This window comes from Pholcus phalangioides, unplaced genomic scaffold, assembly GCF_987345545.1.
Source record: "Pholcus phalangioides strain wild (caught in Gottingen) unplaced genomic scaffold, Ppha-v1.0 ptg000016l_1, whole genome shotgun sequence".
Classification (NCBI taxonomy): Eukaryota; Metazoa; Arthropoda; class Arachnida; order Araneae; family Pholcidae; genus Pholcus; species Pholcus phalangioides.
Window position 1 is genome coordinate 3486844 of NW_028301609.1, and position 6184 is coordinate 3493027.

The window sequence follows — 6184 nt, forward strand, 5'->3', positions numbered from 1 at the left end:
TTTTGCACGGAATTTTTTTAAATTATTTGCCATAAATACCCTTAAAAACACCATATGAGGGACCCTGTTCATCAAAAATATTATGTATCCACATACGTCCATCCCTGCGTTTTCTTCTGAGATGGAGATATAGCAACATTAACTGCCTTTTGTCCATAATTTACAATTTTATACAATAAAACTTGTCAACAACGGCCACTGACGGGACCAAAATTATAAGCCGTTCTGTTCATTACGAACATTTAATTGACAACATACTTTTAAACTACTACATAACTTTTAAATTTAGTTAAAAAGTTTTAATTTTTTTTTCTTTTTAAATATTTGAAATTATTTAAAAAATATAAATATTTAAAATTATTTTAAATATTTATTATTATTTAAATTTTTAATCTTTTAATTTTTTTTAAACTATAAAAAAAATACTTTGGGGTATTACGTAAGCAAATTTTTAGCCATTTTTGACCCTCCCTCAGCAAAGTTTCGTCATCAGCTCTGCTCCTCTGAATCCTAACTCATATTTTCATAAAGGGTGGTTGATGTAAGCATTATCCAAACCCCACCCCCCCCCCCTGTCATCAAAAGTCAGCAAATCGGAAACACCCCCCCCCCCCCATCAATGATGACGTAATACTTGAACGGCCCCTTTTATTAAACAACGTTATCCACGTATGGCGTTCACTTAGGGCCGAATTAAGACCCCCCCAGAAATTGAAGGCCCCAAGCACTTGAATAATTTACTCGATATTGAGTCCATAAACTAAAAAGAAAGTGAAATTTTATATTTCAGAAGTGACTAATCTAAGGGTGGGATTTCACTCTAAGACCGGGATTACACTATAAAAGTTTTATAAAAGTTCGTTTATAAAACTTGAAATGTGTAACCAATAAACACATCTGTTACATTCGAGCGAACTTAACTGATCCGCCTATTGATTGCATTTTTCAAGTTTTATAAACGAACTTTTATCAAACTTTTATAGTGTAATCCCGGCCTAAGACAGAATTGTGATGTGAATATTTCTAAGCACAGACATTTTGAAAACCTCCATCCCTCCCCTTTTTGTTCTACTTGCAGTCTTTGATATCTCCTGAATTTATTTATTTATTTTTTGGAACATCGTTGGATGTTTTTGGAATTTTTCTTTCATATTTTTCCGAAAAAACAGATTTTTTTTTCAAAATCTTTTGAAAATATTTTTAAAATATTTTCCCCCATCGACTACTTGTGAGGATCGAAATGAAGGCATCTTTATACCCGTATTCTATGGGGCTCTAGATTAAACCACCAAAGAATGAGGGAATTGCTCCAGACCAACTTAAACAAGATTGCAGCACGGGCAAATGAATGGAGCATGACGTTTAGCGTAGATAAGTGCATGGTCGCTCATTTTGGTTCGAACAACCCACGGTTCTCTTACGAGTTGAATGGTGTCACTATCCCGGATGCAACTAGAGTCACCGATTTGGGAATTCTCATTGACGAGCGACTTAAGTTTTCTGAACACTGTTCAGCGGTTGTCAAAAAATCGAATAGAATGCTTGGTCTCATTTTCAAAAAGGTCTCTTCGCGTTCTCCTAAAGTCATTCTTCCGCTTTTTCGAGGCTTAGTTCGTCCTGGACTGGAGTATGCTGTAAGGTTTTGGAGACCATACCTACAGAGGGACATAGACTTGGTTGAAGGGGTGCAGAGAAGAGCTACGCGTGTCCTTATTGGCACACAGGGCTTGAGTTATGAAGAAAGACTTCATTTTTTGAATATGTTTACATTGGATGAACGCAGGTGTCGAGGAGATATGATCGAAGTGTTCAAAATTTTCAATGGGATGGATAGGATGGACCATGAACTTTTAGTACACCGCCAATCGACTGCTTTTACAAGGGGACACCAGTATCGATTGGTGAGGGACAATGCAAGGTTATGGTGTCGCAGGGAATTTTTCTCCAATAGGGTTGTTAATAAATGGAATAGCTTACCCCCGGAGGTAGTAAATTGTAACACAATTGACACGTTTAAAAAGAAATACGATAAACATGTTGGGGTAAATCGAGAAGCTATCCATTCTTAGAATAAGACAACCATAAGTATTCTTTATGGGCATTGTATAATATTTTATCATGTGTATATATTGTTTGTAATTTGTGTTAATTGCATTTTTAATTGGGTTGCTGTATTTTTGAAACATATGACAACCATATTTTTATGGGCATCTTTTTATCAGCCGCCTCGTTGGGCATTTTGCCTGTTGTGGCGTTGTATTTGTATTTGTATTTGTATTTGTAATGGCTCTAGGCTGCCTATGGGCACTCTCTCTCTCTCTCTCTCTCTGAATTAGGGATAAAGGAGAAAAATAATTACAAAAATTGCGAAAAAATAGTTTTTATGCACGAATTTCAAATTAAACGCCCGCATCTTTAGTGCTCGTGTGAAAGGGTATGCGGACCCGCGTCCGCATCCGCTCCGTATGAAAGGGGCCTAAAAATAACAGATTTTCTAAAAAAAAAAAAACCTGCAAGATCCAGGTGAATAATAATAATATTGTGACGATGTCAATTTATATGTATGCATATACATTAGATCAGTTGGTTCCGTCATTGACGACGAGGGGGGGGGGGGATTGTAACTCCACCCATAGATTTGATAAATACACTGAACATATATGTTCAGCATATAAAATTTCTCTCAATCAGCGGGAAGCCTCGGCTTCTTAATATTTAATGTATTCCTATATTTGTTTACAGCTGGCGAATGCGCGTGAAATGAATTAAATATTTCTTATAGCATCAATTAAGAATGGTTAGAATTTCAAAATATTCCATTAATTAAACATTTCTGATTAACCAGTCAAAACTTTTAATCGATTCCCAGGCCCAATATATACATTTCGCCAGCGCAGAATAAATATTCATTGCCCAGTGCCGTCTTAACGCTTGGGCCCACCCGGGGGCCTAAAAAAAAATGAGTAGTTGAATTTTTCGAAAATTTGCGAGGTAGGGCCTCAGAAAAATCACTTGGCCCAGTAATGCTCTTAAGACGACCCTGGTTCTAACCCCCCCCCCTTCCCCCCCGTAAAAATTGAAAAGCCCTACTCGAGGAAATTCTGCATACGTAGCCGACTGATTTAATGTATGCAATGTGCATGTGGAATATGCGTAAAGGAGTTTTAACATAGGGATGCGATGAATTTACATCATCATTGCCCCCCCCCCCTCCCTCCCAGAGTTTCTAGTCTATCTCTTGAATACGAAATCAAGACATGACATGACATTTTATTTTACGCCCCTTATACCTACAAGGGCTTTAGGACAGCTTTAAAACAAAAATTTACACTATGTAATATACATGTAAATATGTGAGTACATATACGTAATGTGAATACATGAATGCAAAATTTACATTAAAGATGGTAGAATTTGCACAAACCTTACATGTTCGGGATGTTGGAAAGTCACACTTGGAAATTCTAACCAAAATACACATAGAGAAAACAAAATATAAAATTTCAAAGAGAGATTTAAAAAAAAAGGGCTTGAATCGTAAGGAACTGTTGTGAACTAAAACTTCTGCTGTCGTCTGCTCAATTCTAAGTAATTTTTTTTTTGATGGCTCCTTATACTCTTGCGAAAGAACTGAACTTGCTATCCAGCCAGTTCAGTTTGTGGGCTTGGATTGTAGGGAACTGTTGTGAACGAAAACGTCTGCTGTCGTCTGCTTTATTCTTGGTGCTTTGTTTTTGATGGCTTCTTATACTCTTGCGAAAGAACTGAACTTGCTATCCAGTTCAGTTTGTGGGCTTGGATCGTAGGGAACTGTTGTGAATGAAAACGTCTGCTGTCGTCTGCTTCATTCTAGGTGCTTTGTTTTTTATTGTTCCTTGTGCTCTTAAGAAAGAACGGAGCTTGCCATTCAGTTCAGTTTGTGCGCTTTTCTTGTAAGGAACTACAATGAATAAAAATCGCTGCTTTTTGATCTGAAATTCATTATTACGATTTGACTCATTTTCCTTTTTGACAGTAGATGGCAGCAAAACAATGTATTAGAACTGTGAAAATTCACACTTTATTTCTCTGCCTTTTCCCTGGTTCTGTATTAGAGGAGAATGAAACTAATCTTTAGAGCCCGGAAGTTCAGGCAAAATGCCACACACACACATAAATGTATTTTTTTCCCTTATTTTCTAACTTTTTTGGTAAAAATGATTTTTTTGAAATTTTCGTGCCGGAAATACCGATGCCTATTTTAACAGTTTCAAGTTTATTAGTGAAATTCAAAGGCCATAATCTGCAAAATTTGGATATTTTGGGCATTGAGAACTACAAAAGAATTGATTTTTTTAAAATTTTTGCAACACCCAGTATTAAATTATCAATCAATTCCCCCCCCCCCCCCCCTTCCCCTTCCAGCCCCATTTAGACGCAACAAATTGATCTGAGAGGTTGGTGTTGGCATGCATTAACTTTGCTTTGACCGGATGGTGTTGTACGAAAGTGATTTTGTTTCAGATGAACGCAGCTTGTGTTAGAGAAAAACGGGGGGGGGGGGGGAATTAGAAATCGGTTTCCACACAGGCTGCACATATATGCCTCGCTCAGGCACTGGACTGTGTTTTATGTGTATAGCGGACGGATGATTGACTGAAGAGGTCTTGAATTGATGCCATAACACACACAAAGCGGGGTAGGAGCAGACACGGCTCCGAGAAACCCATGTTATTTTGATTTTATTTTTTGCACCATTAATGCTCTAAAAACAATCGTGGCTATTTATTAAACATGCATGTCTAGTATTCGATTAAATTGACTAGAGCCGCCCCCAGGGGTGTGTGACAGATATGGCCACACAAGGCCCCGCGCTCGGAGTTCCGCATACGTGGTAAATATGAAAAAATATTTTTTTTTTATTTTTACAAAAATAGAACAACATAGCCATGTTTAATGGCGGCCCTGGAAAATTAGCCTATTCCTGAGAGTCTAGTAACATTCTATTTTGAACTTGAAATCAATTTAATTTGGATTATATAATGCAGTTATTATAAACTATAATTAAAACAATAGATGAATTAAGTACAACCGATTTTTCAGCTAGTTTTTGGACTCCCCCCCCCCCTAATACCTTCTTTTTTTTTGTTTAGTTATTTTTTCTTCCTTCCAAAAATTATGCCTTTTTTTAGTGCCTATTTTCGGCATGTTTAGTGCCTTCTTGCCTACCTATTTCGACCATTTTTAGTGCCTGAACTTCCGAGCTCTAGTCATCTCTAATTTTGAGACTAGATGGCAGCACCAACAATTTAAATCAAACAGTGGAAATGCCCATTTTACGAGTTCATGCCTAGGGTCAGTGCCAATACCTTCTAAAGCTAGAGCTAGATTGCTCTATAAAAGGTGCTCTTATAGAAGGTGTTGTGTCAGTGCCCATCAAAGCCGCTTGAAAGACTCTTAATGCAGCTTTGGTGCCCATGGAGGAATAAGAAGTAGTTGAATTTTTCGATAATTTAACAGTGGTTCTCAACCTGTGAGTAAATTCTAGAAAATTTCAACCGCATCTCATTTTTGTGAGGCCCCTCTTCTCTTGGGGCCCCGGGGCAATGCCCGGGTGGACCCATGCATCATAGGCAAGATAGTCTTGGAAGTCTGGGGGGCATGATGTGAATTCATATATACATTAGATCAGCTGACTCCGCCTATGGTAATCCCCAGATAAGTTTTCATAGGAACAATGCATAAACCTTTATAGCAAAATTTCTCAGGTCTCTTGGAGTTCATTATAATGAGATTCGACTAGTAGATATAATTTTGTTAATTTGGTTAATAGAGTTCGTGTGCAGTGCCGTTTTAACGCATGAGCATACCCGGGGCTTCAATAGAAAAAGGGTCTCACAAAAATGAGTCATGGTTGACATTTTCAAGAATTTGCCAGGTGAAGCCACAACAAAATCACTTGGTCCAGGGCCCCATGATGCTCCAAAGATGGCCCTGCGCATGTGTAATCAAATTTTGTATGTTCAGAGTAGTCTATAGCTTGATTGGTCCATCAAAGACAGCTCTGCACATGGTAGTTGTATTCTATTCAAATTATAGAGTGCACATGCTAATTTGTTTGTAAACGTTGAAAATCTAAATACATCTCTCCATTCTCATTTTATCACCAAAGAGAGTGTGACATTAACTTTAATGTCATTATTCT